Raw genomic sequence first — 23209 nt, forward strand, 5'->3', positions numbered from 1 at the left:
AGGACCTCTCCAAATTGAGTGAATGGACAGTAAAATGGTAAATGTAATTCACTGTAAACAAGTGTGAAGTGATGCATTCTGGGGCAAAAAAAAATATTAATTTCACATACTGTATCCACTCAAGGAACAAGATCTTGAGTCATAGTAGGCAGTTCAATAAAGAGGTTGACCCAGTGTGCAGCAGCCATGAAAGAAGGCAAATCCCATGCTAGGGATCATTAGGAAAGGCACTGAAAATAAAACTGCCATTCCAAGCATGTTCACACTCCTGCCTCAGAGACGTCTATGCTGGCTTCTTCATGGAATGGAAGATGGCAGGATCCCCAAGGATGTGCTCTGCGGGGACCTGGCTTCAGGCACCAGCCTCATTGGCAGACCAATGCTGCGTTGCAAAGATGCATGTGTGACATGGAGGTTGGGAATCCCTTGCAGATGACTGCAGTGCCTGGCAACGGAAAGTCAGATTATGCATCCAGAGCAGAGACCAGAGGAGGGATGTCCGCTGGGAGGAGCACAGAGAGAAAAAATGCCATGGACAGCTGGATGCCTTCATCTGCCCCAGCTGTAACAAAACATGTCTCTCCCTCATGGGGTCTCTACAGCCACGGAGGGGCTGCAACCTTCCAACAGTTTGACTTCACCCCCAAAGGCGCATTCCTCCATTGTCTCCCTAGACAAACAGATGGCAACAAGAATTATACAATTCTATGGTGCAATTTTCTCATGCAATGAGAAAAGCAATGGCAAACCTAGACAGCATCTTAAAAAGCAGAGACATCACCTTGCCAACAAAGGTCCGTATAGTAAAAGCTATGGTTTTCCCAGTAGTGATGTATGGAAGTGAGAGCTGGACCATAAAGAAGGCTGATCGCCAAAGAATTGATGCTTTTGAATTCTGGTGCTGGAGACGACTCTTGAGAGTCCCATGGACTGCAAGAAGATCAAACCTCTCCATTCTGAAGGAAATCAGCCCTGAGTGCTCCCTGGAAGGACAGATCGTGAAGCTGAGGCTCCAAGACTTTGGCCACCTCATGAGAAGAGAAGACTCCCTGGAAAAGACCCTGATGTTGGGAAAGATGGTGGGACAGTGTTCTCGAAGAGGCCAACATGAGTTTGACCAAACTGCAGGAGGCAGTGGAAGACAGGAGTGCCTGGTGTGCTCTGGTCCATGGGGTCACGAAGAGTCAAACACGACTAAACGACTAAACAACAACAATGGTGCAATTGCATTTGTAATCCTGTGTACAGTTTTGGTTGCCTCACCTCAACAAGGATATTGTAGAGTTGGGATAGTTTCAGAAAAGGGCAACCAAAATGATCAAGGGTATGGAAGAACTAAAAAGTCCCCAAAGCTGCAACCTTTCCCCTTTTGATTAGTAGGGTTAAACACTAATTTTGCTATATTGCTATGAATTTTTATATTGTTATTATTTGATGTTATTGTTTACTGCTTAGAGCGAAAGAATGAGTGGGCAGTGTACAAATTTACTAAACCAATGAATAAAATATGCATTTTTGTACATGTGTTTGGAGAACTGCATTGCAAAATTGGAGGGCATCTCCTGCGCAGGCATTGTCCAGTGGCCACCCATGGCACGCCCAGTCAATGGGTCCAGGGCAGAGCTGGCAGCGAGCGAGCAGGAGGAGGCGCGCTTGGGCCGAATCACCTTGTCACCTGCTCGCCTCTCATCCGTGATGGCCAACGACAAGCTGGCTAACAAGCTGAGAAGCCACTTGCAAGTCGAGGAGCACAATGGCGAAGCCGAGCAGTAGCCGCCGCCGCCCAAGCACCACCCAGAGGCCGAGCCAGGGCCCAAGCTGATGGCCTTTGGCAGCAGTGCCAATGGCAAGCTGAGCACCAAGTTGCAGCGCCACACTGAGCTCAATGACCCTGCACAGCTTTTGCCCAGCGGCGGCACCAAACCGCTATTCTGAGTCCCCATATGTGTCTTGTGTGCAACACATCATATGGGGACTTCCAGTGAGGCAAAATGGCGGGCAGCACGGTAGCAGGCAGCTCCGCAAGCCAGCCAGAGCCAACTGCGCTGCCAGGCTGGCTCCAGGGTGATGAGACTGCTGCTGCTGCTGCTGCCACATTTCCTGGGGACATTAGATGAAATCCGGGGACATTCCAGGGATGGAATTTTTCCGGGGACAAATCCGGGGACTGTCCCTGGGAAACGGGGACATCTGGTAACCCTAATGTAATTAATAATATAACCACCTGTTCCCTACTCCATGCTTGCATAGTGGGAGAGCTCTTCCCTTTAGCTCCACTTGGAACTTTCCCCGCTGGTAAAAACAGGTTGTCAAAGGGTTAAAGCACCCCTGCCTCCCATCTCAGGCCACAGTCCCAATCCACATAGTGTTTAATCTCCATTAAGGTTGTTGTTGTTGTTCCGTTGTGTCCGAGAACACTGTCCAGCCATCTCGTCCTCCATCGTCCTCTTCTCCTTGTGCCCTCCATCTTTCCCAAAGTTTCCTTTTCGAGGGAGTCTTCTCTTCTCATGAGGTGGCCAATATTTCAAACAGTGAAAATCCAGACAGAAAAGTTGTTGAGCTTTGCTAACATGGGTTCCCATACGCCTGGATTTTCCCGGACATTTTAGCAATTTCTGCTTCCAACTGCAGTATTCCAGATATGTCCAGGAAATTCCTGATGTATGGTGACCCTGAGGCCAATATCTTTCTCCTGTGTTGCTTCCCTTGAAGTCAAGTCTATGTTTGACACCTGTCCTGTATAATATGCAAAATGCTACATCCTGTATGGTTACTGTTTCGTCCTGTATTTCAGGTCATCTCCTCCTCCTCCTCTGCCTCGTTTTCTCTCCCTCCCTCTCTCTTTCTGCCAAGTTAGGGATCCTCTCCACATGCCTGTGTTTGAAAGGATGTGTGATTGTAATGGATTGCTTTGAAATCACTTCAGTGTCAAATGGGGGGGGGGGAATCTTCCCTCAACTGCCCTGCCTCACATTTTTCCAGAACAAAGGTGGCAAGCCTAACTCTTCTGCTATCAGTGGGTTGAAGCTAGATTAAAGTCCTATTAATTTCAATGGAAACTAAATTCCATTAACTTAGGCTGCACTCCTAACCCCACTTTCCCCGGGATATACCTAACTGTATTCAATATTCAATATGACTTACTTCTGAGTAGACATGGTTAGGAGGAGACACTGTTAGTCTGGATCCAACCCAATGGGATCTATCTCCAAATAATAACCATGGTCCACTAGAATTATACACATTTAGGTTCATAGTCAAGAGAGAAATATTCTTCATTCATCAGAGATAAATTCCAGAAATGGAAACAGGCACTGGGGCAAATATGGACTTAACCTGAGTCAAGACTTTGTAACATTTAACCTCAGCTCTGGGGTGTATGAGAAGATAATGCCTCTGAGCATATTTCAAGTGCTTTCTATAACCACTGCCTGCTCAGCAGAGTTGTGAAAAACCTCTGGCTCACAGCTTAGAGAGTCATTACCAGACAAAAGTAGACAGCAATGCAATTGCAGACCAGTGGTCTGACTCAGTAGCCTTTTCTTCTCCCAAAGATCTCCCACAGGGCAGCAAAAGTTTTCCTTCTCCTAGGTGGGCTCCCTTCCCAGGTGGACGAGCCCCACCTGCCCCTCACTTCCGTCTACAGCACATGCAGAAACTGCTTTCTTGACCATTGGACCCATTAATGTCTTGTCCGCTCTAAACACCATGCAGGGGAAGTCGCTAACTCACTGAGGGCTAGAGACTCATCAAATACCCTCACCTGATTTAGCCAGCCTGTTGAAGCCGTTTCTCTGTCTATGTCAGAAAATGGCAGGCACCCAAAAATAATTCTTAGGGCATCTTGGTGAAGATCTGGTATAACAAGCAGCCAAGGGTTTGAATCTTACTTTCACCATGAATGGACTAGGAAGCCTAGTCCTCCCTCCGTCTACAGTATGGGGATATTAATACTGAGCTACTTTTCATAGTTGTCAGAAGGACAACAATAACTATTGCTGTTGCTGCTACTACTTGTGTTTTCTTACTTGCTCTTCACCAGAACATCATAGAACAGGTTACAGCATATACAGAATATTATGTTTGTACTATTGCAATGTTTGTATGTCACTTTGGGTCAGTTTTTGTGAGGGAAAGTGACTAATAGATTATTATGATAGTGGCAATGCTGCTGGTGCTGCAATAAAAACAGCAGCAGCAACAACCCCACCCACAATCACAACACAGTATTTCCACACAAAGTGTTCTGAACCCTCAAAAGTGCTTGCTATACTATTACTTTAGAACACAGCCTGGTAGTGCATCCATTAGATTTACACAGCATTTACCTTCGGATGCCTGCCCAAATCATCTATTAAATCCTCTTCTAAGCCACCTCTTATGATTTCTCTTAACATCTGCCAAGCAACTTGCACCTGCTGCAAGACTGAGGTGGGAGTGTTTCAAGGGAGTTATAAAAATTGTGTCATGCAGCTTTTGGCCACAAGGAGGCAGTCTTGCAGAAAAAAATATTGTCCTTGATCTCTGTGTGTGTCTTAAGCAGGCTGCAGTGTTCAGCAGCCTCTATGGATTCTCTTCCATCCCAGGCAGGCTCGTCTGGGAAGAGGCGCCCACCAGGTACTAGTGTGCCAAGGCTTCATAGGCTTAAACCAGCATTTTGAATTGGGCCCAGAAATGCAGGACAAGTGTTTCTGCTTTGGGATTAAAAAGACCCATTTCATTCCCCTAAAAACTGGGTTGTTGGGGATGAGCGTTCTGACCTCGGACTGCTAACCCCTCACCATCAGATGTTGGGGTGGCACTCTGCACATGGGCTGAGATATTCTATTTACTAATATGACTAATAGCTCCGGGAGCAGAGTGCTGGCATGCAGACAAGCCCCTGGGGCTTCACTCTCCACAGAGATGGGGCTTTGCACTGACTTCAAATCCTTTTTTTTTATTTTTCCAGAAATCATTTTTATTTTGTTTTACAAATACAAAGTTATAAAAATCCAAATATATATCCATATACAGAGATTCCTCTGAATCGCGGGACTTCCCCCAACCCCCTCCATTCGGGTCCCATTTTGAACATTTAGAACTGCATATTCTTCCATAATCTTATTTTTACATCACTCCATATTATCCATGGTAATTGTTACACTACAAGTGAGATCAAAATCCTGCCAGTGTTTCCATCTGCTTACAGTGGTCTCTTAAGTGACTTTTTTGTGGTTTAACTTGTTTTATTTCACTTTGCAAACAAAGTTGTCGTCAGTCCAGCTGGACTTGTGTAGGAGCAGAAATTGAAACCCAACAGAAAAGCAGCAGTAAGTCAGGAGCACAAGGGTTACAGAGGACTAACCCCAGCTACAGAAGGAATGGTTGATTGTTAAGACAAAGGAATTTTATGACAGCTGCCCCCAGTCAGAGATGGTGATCTTCTTGCTTGTCTTGCCGTTCCTTGACCCAAAGCACTCCATTGCTTCCACAATATTCATTCCTTCTTTGACTTGGCCAAAGACCACATGTTTCCTATCCAACCAGTCAGTTTTGGCAGTGCAGATGAAGAAGTGAGACCCATTTGTATTGGGACCAGTATTTGCCATAGACAAGATGCCAGCACTGGTGTGCTTGAGGACAAAGTTCTCACCAGCAGACTTCTCACTGTACCACCTGATTTACCACCTGTTCCATTACGACAAGTAAAGTCACCCCCCTGACACATGAACCAAGGAATGATTCTGTGGAAACAGGACCCCTTGTAACCAAAACCTTTCTCCCCAGCGCTCAAGGCATGGAAATTCTCTGCTGTCTTTGGAACCCTGTCTGCAAACAGCTCGAAGGTGATGTGCCCCACAGGCTCGCCATTGGCAGCGATGTTAAAAAACATGACCGGGTTGGCCATGATGGTGGGAATGAGTTGAGTAAAGGAAGGGGGAGTTTTAAAAAAGAAAATTGACGGCAGTGGCAGTAACAGGCAGTACCAGTGACAACCCCTCTCCACACAGTAAGGAGCGCAGCACAGCAGAAAAGCCTCTTAAGAAACTTATAAATTTTCCCCATTCTTTTATAATTTTTTTGTCCTCTTATAATTTTTTTGTCCTGAGTTTTCCAGTCAGTTTTGCCATTTCAGCATAGTCCATCAGCTTGGTTTGCCATTCCTCTCGGGTAGGAATTAGTATATCAGTACAGAAGACGTGTATATTTTGTTATGACCAAGATGGACTTTTGACAAAGAAGTTGATTGATTGATACTGCTTTGGCTACAAGGCCACGAAAAGTTGTAGGAACTTTCCTACCCACTCATTTCTGACAAATCTCTAGAGGTGAACCAAAGTGGCTTCTTGCAAGTTCCAAAACCCAACCTGCCACAATTTGTATTGGTATGGACTAACTAAGGAGTTTGCTGTGCAGCTTTTCCATTTCCTTATTCCAGCAGAACGGATTCAGATTTATGAGAGCCATGAGCAATTATATGCATGCTCATTGTGAAGGAAGCCTCAGTGGGAATTATTCCTAAGTAAGCATGCATGTCAATGTAACCGTAAACCTTCCATGTGTCCTATAAAGCCCACAGTTCATTCATTTCCTTTGTATCCCACACATTTTCCTTCCAAGAAGCTGTAGCTCAGTGGTAGAGCATCTACCAGGCATGCAAAAAGCTCCAGATTCACCCCCTGGCTTATCCAGGTAAGTTGGGAAGCACTCCTGTCTGAAACCCTGGAGAGCCACTGCCACCACCCCTTCCATCCTTCCTCTTATTCATATGCCGCTTTTCCACACACGAAAATCATGCTCAAAGTGGCTCACAACAAAGAAACAGGGATGGATTTCAGACAAACGCTACAAAAGTAATTTCATAATAAAGTAGCAACAATTTCATAACATAGCAAAATAATAACAATTCCATAGCAAAACAATAGCAGATATAATAAGAAACCCCAAAGCAGTACAGATTCTGATACTGTAAATATAAGATTGCTTAATGCAGCACTCAATAGCAAAAATAACAAAGGAGCTTCACAGTTTCACCTTAGTTCTAGAAACACCCCTCCCTTGATGTTGCTTGGTGTCCCCCTCCTGCAGCCACTTGCAAGACTTCCAAGGGCTGAAAACCCTCCTTCCATGAGGTTACTCCCCAAGTCAGGGCAAGCAGTCCTGAACTAGATGGTCTGACAGCTTCCTGTGTTCCTAAGCCCAGAGTGGTGGTCTAGCCTCGCAAGAAGTCCTGTGAGGTGGGTTAAGAGACAGTGACTCCCCCCAGCAAGCTTCACAGATGAACTTTGGGAAGTTCTTCAACATCCTCTGATCCTCAGCAAGGGGGCAGTTGTTACTGTGTTCTTAATAAGCATCTCACATTAGGGTAAAAGCAAATCCTAACTTGAATGGCTTCTTGAATTATTATCTGTAGTGTGGTTTGCTGATTATATTTTGCAATCATTATTGCTCATTTGTGTTTATGAGCCAAGAGGGGGCCTCTATGGGCCAGAAAGTGGCATATCACTATTTATATAAATAGGCCAAACACTCTGCCACACTGCACCGCCATGCACTTAATACCATTTTCCTGTAGCCTCTGAGAACTGCAAGGGAATGCCAGTGGAAGGCTGAACCATATGCTCAGAAAGTCAAGAGCAAATTGATTTTATATACAGATGACTCCTCACTTACGATCTCCTCACCACGATCTGAGTCCCCACATGCATAAGCGAAATGTGTGCAAGCGGGGAACTAGGGCAATTTAAGAGGCATCAGAAATACCTTTTTCTTTTACACTGTACCTTTGTCTCCAGATTGCCAGAAAGAGCATGGAACAGGGCAGCCAGTCCCGCTGCAACACAGCTTCCCATCCAACCCCTGTTGAGCAGGGCAGCATGGCAGTAGCAGGAGCTCCCAAGTTTCATTATGGAGCACATAAGATCTTTGTTTAAAGCATTTTAAATCTTTATTTCTAGACTTTGGACTCACTGGCATCCGCTTTGGGCTCTAGGAAGGGTCTCCTTGCTAGCCAAGAGGAACTTTCCAGCTCTCTTCTGCCATTTCCAGATTTGAGCTTGTTTGTTTGTTTGTTTGTTTGTTTGTTTGTTTGTTTGTTTGTTTGTTTCCTGGCGCTGCATTCATAGAATCATAGAATCATAGAGTTGGAAGAGACCACAAGGGCCATCGAGTCCAACCCCCTGCCAAGCAGGAAACACCATCAGAGCACTCCTGACATATGGTTGTCAAGCCTCTGCTTAAAGACCTCCAAAGTAGGAGACTCCACCACACTCCTTGGCAGCAAATTCCACTGTCGAACAGCTCTTACTGTCAGGAAGTTCTTCCTAATGTTTAGGTGGAATCTTCTTTCTTGTAGTTTGGATCCATTGCTCCGTGTCCGCTTCTCTGGAGCAGCAGAAAACAACCTTTCTCCCTCCTCTATGTGACATCCTTTTATATATTTGAACATGGCTATCATATCACCCCTTAACCTCCTCTTCTCCAGGCTAAACATGCCCAGCTCCCTTAGCCGTTCCTCATAAGGCATTGTTTCCAGGCCTTTGACCATTTTGGTTGCCCTCCTTTGGACACGTTCCAGTTTGTCAGTGTCCTTCTTGAATTGTGGTGCCCAGAACTGGACACAGTACTCCAGGTGTGGTCTGACCAGAGCAGAATACAGTGGCACTATTACCTCCCTTGATCTAGATGCTATACTCCTATTGATGCAGCCCAGAATTGCATTGGCTTTTTTAGCTGCCGCGTCACACTGTTGGCTCATGTCAAGTTTGTGGTCAACCAAGACTCCTAGATCCTTTTCACATGTACTGCTCTCAAGCCAGGTGTCACCCATCTTGTATTTGTGCCTCTCATTTTTTTTGCCCAAGTGCAATACTTTACATTTCTCCCTGTTAAAATTCATCTTGTTTCTTTTTGCCCAGTTCTCTAATCTGTCAAGGTCGTTTTGAAGTGTGATCCTGTCCTCTGGGGTGTTAGCCACCCCTCCCAGTTTGGTGTCATCTGCAAATTTGATCAGGATGCCCTTGAGTCCATCATCCAAGTCGTTGATAAAGATGTTGAATAAGACCGGGCCCAAGACAGAACCCTGTGGCACCCCACTAGTCACTCTTCTCCAGGATGAAGAGGAACCATTGATGAGCACCCTTTGGGTTCGGTCAGTCAGCCAGTTACAAATCCACTGAGTGGTAGCATAGTCAAGACCACATTTTACCAGCTTCTTTACAAGAATATCATGAGGCACCTTGTCAAATGCCTTGCTGAAATCAAGGTAGGCTACATCCACTGCGTTCCCTTCATCTACCAGGCTTGTAATTCTGTCAAAAAACGAGATCAGGTTAGTCTGACATGACTTATTTTTCAGAAATCCATGCTGACTATTGGTGATCACAGCATTCCTTTCTAGGTGCTCACAGACTGTTTGCTTAATGATCTGCTCCAGAATCTTCCCTGCTATTGATGTCAGACTGACTGGGCGGTAATTATTTGGGTCCTCTCTTTTCCCCTTTTTGAAAATAGGGACAACATTTGCCCTCTTCCAGTCTGCCGGGACTTCGCCTGTTCTCCAGGAATTCTCAAAGATGACTGCCAGTGGTTCTGAGATCACATCTGCCAGTTCGTGGGGGGATGCCTGTATTCCAGCTTTTGGGTCTAAAGGGCCCTCAAAGCACTGAGCAGAAAATGGAAATCCAATCGAAAAGAAGAGTAAAGTAATATATATCAATAAAAATACAGCTGATCAGAGCTTCACAGTCTCTGATCCTGTCTGAGGTGGGGCTTAGATGGAGGTCTGGAGAAATTCAGGAGCCAGGAACAGGGGCGCCGACTTATAAAAAATATTGGGGGGGGCATACCGGGGTCCTGGGGGAGGGAGAACGCGAGAAGCAGCGCGAGCCTCTGAGAGAACGCGAGACCCCGCGCAGCTGCTGCTCCTGCCTCAAGGCAGCGGGTTGGCCGGGTAGGCGTCGGTTCCTTGCTTGAGCAGGACCCCCGTGCCTGCCCGCCTCCCTCCAGGTAGACCAGGTAGGAACCTGGCCCTTTGTATAGAAGCGACAGGCGGGCGGCAGGCGGGCAGCAAGGCAGCAGGCCAGGGTGCGTGGATGTCCCATGCCTGCCTGCCTGCCTGCCTGCCTGCCTGCCTGCTTCCAGGTAGACCGGGTAAGAACCTGTACCTTCGTGTAGAAGCGCCAGGCGGCCGCAGGCAGGCAGGCAGGCAGGCAGCAGGCTCGGGTGCGTGGATGTCCCATGCCTGCCTGCCTGCCTGCCTTCTTCCAGGTAGACCGGGTAAGAACCTGGACCTTGGTATAGAAGGCAGGCTTGCAGGCAGGCAGGCAGGCGGCTGCTGCTGCTGTTCGGTCGGCGGCTTCTTTGCTTTGCTTGCTGCCGCCCAGGCCCCGGGAGCCACAGAGCCAGCGCCGCCTGCGGAGGAATATCCAGCCCATTCAGAGACGCTGCTGCTTCTCTCTCTCTCTCTCTCTCTCTCTCTCTCTCTTGTTGTTGTTCCGTTCGGATTCCCCCTCCCACCCGGCGGCTCCTCTGGCGCGTCCTGGCAGCAGCAGCGGCGGGGGCGGCAGCAGCTCCTCCTGCAAAACACTTTCCCCTCTCCCTCGGTGTGTTTGTATTTGCGTGTGCGTGCACGTGGCGAGCGAGTGCACCTCCTGCCTCTCTCTCCCTCTCTCTCTCCCCCGCCGTGCAATCTCCTCGGGACTCTCCAGTCCTTTTGATGTCGCCGCGGCCGCAGCGCTGGCCCGCCAGACTTTACACGAAGGTTCGTGCACTAATAATTTTCTTAAATTATTGGGGGGGCTCTGCCCCCCCCAATCGAATTTTTGAGGGGGCTTGGGCCCCCTCAGGCCCCATGGAGTCGGCGCCTATGGCCAGGAACTAAGAGCAAGCAGGAAGTCAGGCCAGAGAACACAAGAAGCTGCATTATCCCAAGCCGTTGGCCCATCTGGCTCAATATTGTCTACACTGGATGGCAGCAGTTCACCCTTCCCAGCCCAAGCTGGAGATGGCAGGGGTTGAACCTGGCACCTTCGGCAGGCAAAGCAGGTACTTTACCACTAAGCTACAGCCCTTCTCCGATTAAGGAATCAAACCCATAGAGGAATCTGGAACAGGGGACAGTGGAAGCAGTAGAATAAGCCTAGACTAAAGAGCAAGGCCAGATAACACAAGACATGATGCTAGAGCTCAAGAAGAGCTTGTTGCTCAGGCAAAGTTCCTTTATACTCCTTCTGTTCCATGATAAGCTGTAGTGACATGGCTCGCCACATGGGGCAGTGGTGAGCAGTTCCTGAGAAGATTCGCAAGCCGTTGGTGGTCCACAAGCTGCACCCAGGTGGTCTGCAGAAAGATTGCAAATCAGTCAGGAATATGTGCAGTTTGCCCTGTCCTGTCCTGTATTATTATTATTTCTTCTGATGACACTTTGCTCAGAAAGAAGGTGCATCTATTGCAATAGAAAAGCAAGACTATGATTATATTATGAAAAGATGAGTTATATATGAACTTTGATTTACGGAACAACAGAAACATTTATTAAATGGTCTGCTAAGACTCCCAGAAGTTTTCAAGTGGTCATTGGGAGGGGTGGAAATGAGAATGGCTGCAATAGATCAGTCATCCATCAATCAATGACCTTCCCATGTGCTCCCAGGTGTCACCCAGTACACTGTTAATGGATCTTCTGAACCCCATCAGAGTATCTTCCAAAGACACAGATGAACAAAAGGGGTCTTGCCAATAAATGGATACCAAAAGATGGGTCCATCTGAGGAACCAGTAACTCTAGTATCCTTGTTTCAGTCCCAGCAAAGTTGATCGGCAAGATAAATGGTGGATCACAGTTGGACATCTCAGGTTGCACATGTCATCCTCCTGAACTACACTCCCTGTCAGAGTGTGAGAAGGTCATTTCCCCCAGCTGTAAAGCAAACATTCACAATCTGTATTACAGGTGAAAGAGGGTAGCTAAGCGGTTGAGCAGATTGAGGAGGCAGCATTGTGCAGGCCACCCAGTCTGCGGACCATCTAATCATTTTGACAGCTGGCCATGGGTCTTAATTTGCTCTCCAGAAACTGGGGGCAGGGACTGGGGCTTGGAGAAGGTCCTGCTGCAGGGCAGGGTGATGGCAAAGTGCTCTCAAAACAATACTGTTGGTTTCCTATTGCTTCATAAATCTTTCCTTTGTGGCTGCTACGGGGATCCAGGGGTCGAGTTATTAGAAGGCTACTGAAGTTTCCTAAAGATGTGGCTCAGGATGCAAAACTGGCCGCTGGGTGGGGAAGGGAAGGGACCGTTATGAATTGTTAGGGGATGGACAGAGTCCGCTCAAAGCATACCACGAAATGCCTGCCTAATATACAGCATTACAAAATGAGCTCGTCGAGCTGGGATCCCAGCTGGTGTCGATCTGCACACCTTTTTTTAAAAAAAATAGTTTTTATTAAAGATTTTTCGTGTTACAAAACAGATAAACAGGGAATGGTACACTATCACCTCCACTTTCCATTCATAAAAGGTTTTTTCACAGTTCATTTACCTTTAGTGAGAGACTCTTTTGTCTTGGACATCTTGCGATTGAGGGGATTATTCTTTCATCCTGTTGTCTAATGTTAGTGTGGGGGTTTGTAGAGAGACTACAATCGACATTGGACTTAAGGCAAAGGATGCTAGGTGAGCAGGGATGCCCACGTCCAGATACTTGAAACCAGGAGTGGGGAATCTCAGGCTCGGAGGCCTTCCCATCTGGTCCTCAGAACTCTCCCTAAGGCCCTTTACTGACCCTGCATTTCTGGGGTTCTTGAGGGTTCTTGCCTGCTTGGAAAGTGTCAGAGAATCATAGAATTTGTAGAGTTGGAAGGGATTCTTGCATGTCTGGATAGAGGATAGCTAGAGAGGGACATGTCCATGTGGCAGCCCTCTACATTTGTTGCCCCACCACTGGCATGTGGTCCTTGGATGGTTGCCCAGAAAGGGATGCAACCCTCAATTCTCCACACCTAATAATAAACACAATAAACTAGAGCACCTACAGTTCAATCAGTTTGTGAATCTCAGAAATCAAGGCTGAAAGTGACCCATTCCCTGTCTCACCAGAGTGCTATCTAGCCCAGGTATGGGGACCATTTGGCCTTCTAGATGTTACTGAACAGCTCCAATCAACAGCTCCAATCAACCCTGGCCAGTGGCCATGATTGCTAGGGCAGACGGGAGTTGTAGTTTAGCAATATCCAGGAGGTCAAATGATCCCCACTGCTGTTCTAGCCCCTTTAAGCCAGAAGTGGCTTTTAGCTTATTTAGCTTATTCAGCTTAGCTTTAATCTTATTTATATATTGCATTTATAGCCCTCCTTTTGGGGGTGTATGGGGTGTTAGGGGAGGGGTTGTCCCTCTAGTGGGGAACACATTGTGCTCCTTCTGGGGTATTTTGTCCACCTTTTGTCCTCTCACCTGTGGCTCCTAGAAGCTGCCAGATGGGGCTCATCCACCTGGGAAGGTCGCCCATCTAAGAGAAGGAAAACTCTGATCCTAAACATCTCCTGCCTTGGTCTGTTTGGTGTTGCTGAAGTACAGCTCCCATCAGCCCCAGTTTGTGCAGTGCCCAGTGATGATGGTGACAGAAAGTTCAGCAACATCTGGCAGCCCAAAGGTTCCCCACACCAACACTACTGAAATAAATGGGAGCACCCTGGAATCACTACTGCAGTGAGACAATGGCCTCGTCTCCTTGTCCCTCTCTGCACTGCCCAACCCAAGTTTCCTGAGTTCTCTGGGTTCTATTCCCACTTCCTTGTGGAGGAAGAAAAGATGGCAGTTAATGATTAGAGACCAAGGTTCACACAGGTGTCTATTTACGTTTTGCTTTTATCGTGCCCTTTCTCCAAGGAGCTCACATTCTACCTCACCCCAGCAGCCTTGTGAGGTTAAGTCAGGCTGAGATATATCTATGATCATCCACTGATGATCGATCCACTGTGATCTTCACAGGGGAAATAATAACCTTTTACTTAGACTAGAAAGGATTTCCAGTCTTCCTTAAAATATTCTAAATTTGTATCTTTTAACAGTACCATCCATTTTGCCATCTCTGCAATATGCCAAGATTTTGATCAGGCGATCATATCAAAGGGGACTGTGAGTTGGGCCCACCCATACCTGGAGATGCCAGAAATTGAACCCGGGTCGTTCTAAATGCTAAGCATGTGCTCTGCCACTGAGCTACAGCCTTTAAGGGGGGGGCAACTACCAGGACGCCTTTGACCAACACTCTCTCCTTCCTAAGTAAAGTTAGGGTCAATCTGCACTTCCCCATGATCAGGGGAAACACAAAGGGCCAGGCTGTCAGGGATGCAGGTCAGCATGAAGAAGCAAAGGCAGTTTCCAGTGCTCAGTCAATTTTTTATTCAAGGAAATGAACATACAACTCAGCGACACTTCCCAGTAGGTCTTGCCCCTGTGCAGCAGTTGTCAGGACTGACGGTCCCTGCCTTCTAGGGCTCCTCCTCTCCCCAGCAGTCTCAAACAGCTTCTGAGCATCTTTGGCCTCTGTTCCACTCTCCTCATTATTCTGTGTGTTCTTGGAGACAAGGCTGGAGGGGAGCTTGTTACAGCAGGAGAGGGAGACTCCCTGGATTCCTCAGCAGTCTCTTGTCGCCCCTCCTCTGCTTCAGCCTTGGAGTCTGAACTGCTCCCTTTCACAAGTTCTTCCTGCTCACGAAACCTTGTTGCCCCTTCAGATCCTCCTCTCCATCTTCTCCCTCTGACCTCCCCTCAGTGTCCAAATTGCAGAAATTGGCCTCTTTGCTTATAGTGACCACTGACACAGGGCTTTAAAAACAAAAAAAGGAGGAGACTAATTTGCAAATGCTGTATATGTATGCACATTTAAAAATGATTGCTACCCTACTGAGTCATATAAAATAGAATGTTCTCTCAGGGAAAAACAAACTTAAGAGTTACGAAGAAATCTGCTGCAAAAGGCTTCCACTTCTGACGACTCAGTCACTGCAACCTGAAAGAGCCACAGCACAAAGAGTTTCATACAGAACACAGTACACAGATTTCCTCCCTAGCCAAGCAAGGAATACTCACCTAAATGTATGTCAATCATGGAATACCATTTCGACTAAAGCAGCACTGTCCCAATGCTGGTGACTCTCACTGCAGGGTTTTTCTTGAAGTATCAAGAGCTCTTAGTGATACTGCATCTTTCTCGTCAACTGAACATATTTGTTTCAGGTCCAGTGAGCTCTGGGAAGCCTGAAGAAAGGAGGAGCTGGAGCAAAAGAAGAAGTCTTCTCCTACCTGCAGGTGAGTCTCACTGTGGTGACACGGAATAGGGCCTCTTCTGACGACTCAGTCACTGCAACCTGAAAGAGTCTTAGCACAAAGAATTGTAGACGGAACACAACAGAGATTTTCTCCCTAGACAAGCAAGGGATACTCACCTAAATGTACTTCAATCCTGGAATACCATTTTGACCGCCATTTTTGATTGAAGCTACATAAGCCATTAATCTAGAGGGGCAGAACAGAGAGGTGAGAGTCAGATTTAAATCTCTGCCATTAAGCTTGGTGTGGAAAGAGGAAAGATTGCTCAATGCTCACCCTTTCGTTTGTCCATTTGAGGTGTGACTTGGCAGCTTCTTCGGTTGGGTTACAATATAGAGTCACTAGTTTGTCCCCAGCTACCTTCCACCAATTCTGCAGAAAATGTTTTGTGTTTTTTTAAAAAAGCTTTTCTTACCACTGTGACTTCTGGGACTCAGCCGGAAGAGCTGGCTTCATTTGAGTGTTGCAGGATCTTTGGAGAGAACTGCGAAGAGACCATCAGAAAAGAAAATGGGGAAAAAGGAGAGACCCATACAAAAAGCATTGCCCTGGGGGAAAAAACACTGAATGGTGCAACGTGAATTTACCTAAATCAGCACTGTCCTAGAGCTGGGGACTCTCACTGCAGGGTTTTTCTTGATGTATCAAGAGCTCTTGCGCACATTGCATCTTTCTCGTCAACTGAACAGATCTGCTTCAGGTACAGTGAATTCTGGGAAGCCTGAAGAAAGGAGGAGCTGGGACAAAAGAAGAAGTGTTCTCCTACCTGCAGGTGACTCTCACTGTGGTGACACGGAATAGGGCCTCTTCTGATGACTCAGTCACCGCAACCTGAAAGAGTCTTAGCACAAAGAATTGCAGATGGAACACAATAGCAGGGGAGCGCAGGTATCTTACACCCTTGACCGAAGAACGGTACACTCCTCCAATCTGGGATGGTCGTCCTCTTCCACCGAGTGCGCCACTTCGGGAGGGATGCACATGGAGTGGTGAGGGATACAGCATAATCCACCCCCTTAACACATTTGTCAGTGAAATCATAGGCCATGATTTTAGAGGTATTACTACCACAGCCACATTACGTACCAGTGATAGTTTTGCCTGCCCTTTTGACGTCCGTTTCCCATTGATTATGTAATCTTGTCATTGCTGCTGGAAAGGCCAGTCATTTCAGTACAGCTCTACTCACTACAACGCTTCTCAAGCATTCGTTCTCCCTCCACTGGAATCCTCCACTTGCAAGACACACTGGAGACATATTCCAGAGTTCAAGGCTCCATTTTAAGATGGGAATATACAGAAAGGAGAGACCAGTACAAAAGCATTGCATTGAAAAAGATCACCGAGTAGTCTTCATCCAAAGACTAATTAGTTTGTAAGGTAAATAAAAGGTTAAGACTTTAAAGTATCTTAGGACAAGAATTGCAGGTGGAAAAGATATTTTCTCTCCAGCCAAGCACGAGATACTCACCTAGAAGCCCTTCAGTCAGAATACATGCAACTGCGTTGTTACTTTAATTATGATGTAGCGTTTCAAGTTTACTTGTTAGGTGTTTGCACTTGTCGCCACTTCTGACAAATCAAGAGCATTTAAAAGTTACCTTCCTTCAACTGCAGCGCTAGTTTCCAGATGGGAAGTTACTGGCAAAGGAAGCTGACTGCTAGATCTGCTTTTTAAATTGGTATTTTAAATATATTACCTTCAGTGCTAGAGGATCCAAGTTTTTTGTATAGAGTCAACACTTTGTGTTGTCTCAGCAATGAACTAAATAGCTGTTCCTAGAAAATGCTTAGCAAAAATAAAATAAAATCCAAAATCCTTGGTTATTACCACTAGATAATCACGTTACACATCAGGGTAATTTTGCCTGGCCTGTTCCATAGTTACCTTTTGAGCTCCATTTCCCATATCTTTTTGTAATCTTGCAGGTTCTGATGGAAAGGCTTAGTGGAGTTGATGTTCTCGTCTGCTTCCTCATTTGATCCTCACAAGAACCCTTTGAGGCTGAGAGATAGAGAGCTTCATGGCAGAGGGAGGATTTAAACTCTAGACTCCCAGGTCCTAATCCACCACTCTAGCCACTCTCAGGAACTTCCCTCAGAGAAAGCACTTTCCCACAGGATCCTGGACTTGCCATGTCCCTGAGCAGTCCCTCTCCAGTCACCATCAGCAGGTTCATCCTCAAAATGCTTTATTGGCCTTTTCAGCAAGTTTTTAACTTACCTGTCTTTCTCTCCTTCCAAGACAACCTGAGCAAACATGAAATCAGAAGGAACGGTTTTGTCCTCTCCCTGTCTTCTTTGCTCTTTTTTTTTTCTCCACACGCACATTTCTAGCTTCAGCAACCAAAAACTCAAACTTTTCATTCATGAAACGACTTGTCTCATTGGCTTTTAAAGAAAAGTCTTCTATTTTCCCTACTCATTCTCCCACTGCTTTAAGCAGACTTCATATCCATGTACCCTTTCATGTGCTCCTTCTTTTCATCCAAATACTCATTAGTTTGAAAGGTAAATAAAACTTGATTCCCCCCTTCACATACCTTCATTTATCTTTATTTTCTTTTGGCTTTTCCAGTCCAGGATTTTTAATTTTCCTTGTTCTCTTTAAAATCTCCATCTTGGTGTTTTTCTCAGTTTTCAGTTTAAATTTTGCATGGCTAAACTCTTTTTGGGGGACATTCTCAAAGTCCATCATCAGTCTACAATTTACTGTCCCTGTGTTATTAGGATTAAGTCTTTTTTGATCTTCTATTTTTCTTCAGCTTCCTTCTAATTTAAAAATTAATGCCTCTCCTAACACTTTTTAGGGACAAATACCTGACTAACATATATTCACGCAGTATTTGAAATCAACCACAGCAGAGATCACAGATGAAAATCACCTGTGTCCCTTTTTAAAGTTGTAAACAATGAATTTCAGCAGAGTGAAATCCCTTCATTTACTCTAAAAAAAAATTCCCAATGGTTTTGAAAAGTAATCTAACCTAAACTGGTTTCAGTTGCCTTTTCAAACCTGTTTCATCTTCCCCAGCCTCCCTCTCCTAATCCCTCTGCCCATTAGCTCCTTCAGCTCCGACCAGTGAGAGGGCTAAAACCAGCATCACAGCCAAGGACAGGCTCACTCACCAGAATGCGGCTCGCTCCTTCCACCACCAGTAGGTCATAACCACACATAAAAAAGTCCCTTGCAGCATTAATACAGTGGGTGCAAATGTCTTTATTTTTTACATGGGGTCACTTCAGGGCTTTGATGGGGAATGAGTATTTTCTTTCCAAATTAATACATTCTGGAAATACAAGGGAACTGAATTTGTAATCCACCCAAATCTCATGGATTACAAACTACAGGAACATGACCTGTACAGGAAAATACGGGAAAGACTATGGGAAGAGGGGCTGGCTTGGATCTCAGTGGCCCCTGCTGAATTATATGCAATCTGGGGCACAGCTGGAAAGGACAGCAGTTGCTTCTCACTCCTGATATTTATGCTGTGTATACACAACATTCTATGATAGAATGAATAAAGACTGGGGACTATCCCTGCCTCCAGGTCTATTCCTGCCTCCAGGTCTGGTCCTGACCGGAAGGATGCAGTAATCAACAAGGGAAACCCACATGACCTGAAAGTGTTGCTGTGCAATGCCAGGTCAATGATGAATAGAACTACTGCCATCCACGACCTGATTGTGGATGAAGGATTTGACCTGGCATGTGTGACAGAGACCTGGTTGGATGAAGCAGATGGGCCTGTCCTTGCCGTTGCTTGCCCACCAGGTTTCTCTTACGCACAGCAACCCAGGTCATGTGGGCGGGGAGGGGGGGTTGCAGCGATTTTTAGGAAGTCATTAGTCTGCACCAGACGTCCTATTGGGAAGACCCAGTTTTCTGAGTGCATGTTCTGGAAGTTGGGCAATAGGGGCTGTACAGGATTCCTACTGGTGTACCGACCTCCCCGCTGCACCAAGGATTCCCTGCCCAAGCTGCTTCAGGTTGTGGCGGATATGCTCCTGGAGACACCTAGCTTGGTTGTCCTGGGGGATTTTAACATCCATGCCGACACGACCTTACAAGGGGCCACTCGGGACTTCGTGGAAAGCATGGCCTCCATGGGGCTGTCCCTGAATAAGTTTGGCCCAACTCATAGCCGTGGACATGCCTTAGACTTGGTGTTCACCTCTATGGATGTTGGTGATCTGACACTAACTAAAAGCGAAACAAAAGAAGTGCCATGGTCAGATCACTTCCTGGTGCAACTGGACTTCTCCGCAACCCTTCCCCTCTGCAGGGAGGTGGGACCGATTCGGATGGTCTGCCCCCACCACATAATGGATCCAATTGGCTTCCAGAGAGTGGTAGGGGATGCTTTATCCCAAGTTGATGGCCTTTCAGCTGATTCCCTGGTGGCCCGCTGGAATGCGGAGTTAACCAGGGCTATTGACTGTTTGGCTCCGAAGCGCCCTCTCCGATTGCATGGAGCCCGGACAGCCCCGTGGTTTTCCACGGATCTGAGGGCAATGAAACAATCGTTGAGACGGCTAGATGGCCGGTGGTGGATAACTCATTCCGAATCAGACCGGAGACGGGGTAGAGCTCAACGTCGAGCCTACCAAGTGGCGATAGCGACGGTGAAGGAGAATTTCTTCACCACCTCTATTGCATCTGCAGAAAACAGCAGCAGGAGACTCTTTCAGGTGGTTCACAATTTAGCGGAACCACCTGCAACATCGGGGCCCAGTAGGGGCCACATGTTCTCCTGCAATGATTTTGCAAAGTTTTTTGCAGATAAAATCGCTCAGATTCAGGAAGAAGTAGACTCCACCGTGGGAGCAGGGCCGGGGTGGGAGAGTGCTAGAGACCTGTCTAGTCAAGTTGCATGGGATCAATTCCAATCTGTTACCTCCAAAGATGTGGACAGGCTGCTTGGACGAGTGAAGCCAACCACCTGTCTCCTGGATCCTTGCCCATCCTGGCTTATAAAAGCTAGCTGTGAAGGACTGGGCGATGGGCTTCGTGGGGTGGTGAATGCTTCCCTCCATGAGGGAGCCTTCCCAGACCCGCTGAAAGAGGCGGTTATTAAACCGCTTCTTTAAAAACCATCTTTAGATGCAGCCATGATGGCCAACTATTGCCCAGTCTCAAATCTTCCATTCTTGGGCAAGGTGATTGAGCGAGTGGTTGCTGAACAACTCCAGGCACGCCTGGAAGAAGCGGACCATTTGAATCTCTTCCAGTCGGGATTCAAGCCTCATCACGGGACTGAAACTGCCTTGGTCGCACTGGTTGATGATCTCCGGCGAGCTAGGGACAAAGGTGAGAGCTGTTTCCTAGTTCTGCTGGATCTCTCAGCGGCGTTTGATACTATCAACCATAACATCCTTCTGGACTGTCTAGAGGGGCTGGGAGCTGGGGGCACTGTTATACAGTGGTTCCGCTCCTTCCTCCTGGGCCGTGTTCAGAAAGTGGTGGTGGGGGATGAGTGTTCAGACCCCTGGGCCCTCACTTGTGGGGTGCCTCAGGGTTCTGTCCTCTCCCCCATGCTTTTCAACATCTACATGAAGCCACTGGGAGAGATCATCAGGGGATTTGGGCTGGGTGTTCATCAGTATGCGGATGATACCCAGCTCTACCTCTCTTTCAAATCAGAACCAGTGAAGGCAGTGAAGGTCCTGTGTGAGTGCCTGGAGGCAGTTGGAGGTTGGATGGCAGCTAACAGATTGAGGTTGAATCCTGACAAGACAGAAGTACTGTTTTTGGGGTTCAGGAGGCGGGCAGGTGTGGAGGATTCCCTGGTCCTGAATGGGGTAACTGTGCCCCTGAAGGACCAGGTGCGCAGCCTGGGAGTCATTTTGGACTCACAGCTGTCCATGGAAGCACACGTCAAATCTGTATCCAGGGCAGCTGTTTACCAGCTCCATCTGGTACGCAGGCTGAGACCCTATCTGCCTGCAGACTGTCTCGCCAGAGTGGTGCATGCTCTGGTTATCTCCCGCTTGGACTATTGCAATGCGCTCTACGTGGGGCTGCCTTTGAAGGTGACTCGGAAACCACAACTAATCCAGAATGCGGCAGCTAGACTGGTGACTGGGGGCGGCCGCCGAGACCATATAACACCGGTCTTGAAAGACCTACATTGGCTCCCAGTACGTTTCCGAGCACAATTCAAAGTGTTTGTGCTGACCTTTAAAGCCCTAAACGGCCTCGGTCCAGTATACCCGAAGGAGCGTCTCCACCCCCATCGTTCTGCCTGGACACTGAGGTCCAGCGCCGAGGGCCTTCTGGCAGTTCCCTCATTGCGAGAAGCAAAGCTACAGGGAACCAGGCAGAGGGCCTTCTCGGTAGTGGCGCCCGCCCTGTGGAACGCCCTCCCACGAGATGTCAAAGCGATAAACAACTACCTGACATTCAGAAGACATCTTAAGGCAGCCCTGTTCAGGGAAGTTTTTGTGTGATATTCTAGTGTATTTTTGGTTTCTATGGAAGCCACCCAGAGTGGCTGGGGAGGCCCAGCCAGATGAGCGGGGTATAAATAATAAATAATAAATTATTATTATTATTATTATTATTATTATTATTATTATTATTATTATTATTATTTTAGCATACTGCCCGTCTTTCGCTTGAAAATTGCTTTGTTGAAATATAATACCTGGTTGATGGATGAGAGACAGTTAGAGGTGAGAGACCATGTGAAATTGCTTTGGATATGGTTTTATCCTGCTATTCACCTCAGTTGTGTAATGCATGATGTCATTCATCCATTTGCCATTGCCAATAGATTCAAAACTCTCCTAATCAGCGTTCATTTTTAAAGGAATCTGCCTTGTTTGGTGCACTTCTTTCTTGCATTGGGCAAGGAAAACATTGCCACTGAGAGAGAGCAGAAGGCTGATCTGTTAGAAGCTGGTAAACTGGTATTTTCCTTTAACATTTTAGCAGCCACTGGCCCATTTGAAAATGGGGGCTGACTGGTAGTATTCCAAATAAGACCACACTTGACTTGTCTAGCTTGATATCCTAACTACATATAATGTGACTGCAATGAAAGTTTTGCTTGAGATGATAGCTTGTTTGCATGGCTATTCAGTAGTTATTCTTTTCATACCTGGCAGGAAAATGTCAGTGTCATGACAGATGATTTCACACTGGGGGAAATGTTTCATTAGGGGTCCATCTGGCTCACTCTGAGAGACTGCTAAGATTTGGAATAGGGTGTTATTTTGCTGTTAGGAAGTGGAACAGACTCCCATGAGCGGTGGTGGACTCTCCTTCCTTGGAGGTTTTGAAGCAGAGGTTGGATGGCCACCTGTCATGGATATTTTAGTTGAGATTCCTGCATCGCAGGTGGTTGGACTAGATGACCCTCGGGGTCCCTTCCAACTCTGCAATTCTATGATTCTATGAATGATAGAATCATAAAAATCTTAAAAAGCAGAGAATCTTAAAAAGCAGAATCTTAAAAAGAGAATCTTAAAAAGCAGAGACATCACCTTGCCAACAAAGGTCCGTATAGTTCAAGCTCTGGTTTTCCCAGTAGTGATGTATGGAAGTGAGAGCTGGGCCATAAAGAAGGCTGATTACCGAAGAATTGATGCTTTTGAATTCTGGTGCTGGAGGAGACTCTGGAGAGTCCCATGGACTGCAAGAAGATCAAACCTCTCCATTCTGAAGGAAATCAGCCCTGAGTGCTCACTGGAAGGACAATTCCTGAAGCTGAGGCTCCAATGCTTTGGCCACCTCATGGGAAGTGAAGACTCCCTGGAAAAGACCCTGATGTTGGGAAAGATGGAGGGCACAAGGAGAAGGGGACAACAGACGACGAGATGGTGGGACAGTGTTCTCGAAGCTACCAGCATGAGTTTGACCAAACTGTGGGAGGCAGTGGAAGACAGGAG

General features: G+C 46.8%; 1 long non-coding RNA gene and 1 pseudogene across 3 annotated transcripts; both read right to left on the reverse strand.

The window, feature by feature from the left end:
• Positions 1–5207: 5207 nt before the first annotated feature.
• LOC309519696 (peptidyl-prolyl cis-trans isomerase A pseudogene) lies at positions 5208–5917 on the reverse strand (annotated as a pseudogene). Its single transcript has one exon. The product of its transcript is annotated as a peptidyl-prolyl cis-trans isomerase A pseudogene (transcript).
• Positions 5918–14226: 8309 nt separating this feature from the next.
• Positions 14227–18696, reverse strand: LOC309519598. Of its 2 annotated transcripts, none has more exons than XR_014213852.1 (3): positions 18199–18696; positions 16080–17563; positions 14227–15685 (listed from the first exon to the last, which is right to left on the reverse strand). It is a non-coding gene; the product is annotated as an uncharacterized lncRNA (long non-coding RNA). The 2 variants fall into 2 exon arrangements; XR_014213853.1 differs by having other exon boundaries at positions 17857–18696.
• Between the last annotated feature and the right edge of the window lie 4513 nt (positions 18697–23209).

This window comes from Podarcis vaucheri (assembly GCF_965113315.1).
Source record: "Podarcis vaucheri genome assembly, chromosome: 15".
NCBI lineage: Eukaryota > Metazoa > Chordata > Lepidosauria > Squamata > Lacertidae > Podarcis > Podarcis vaucheri.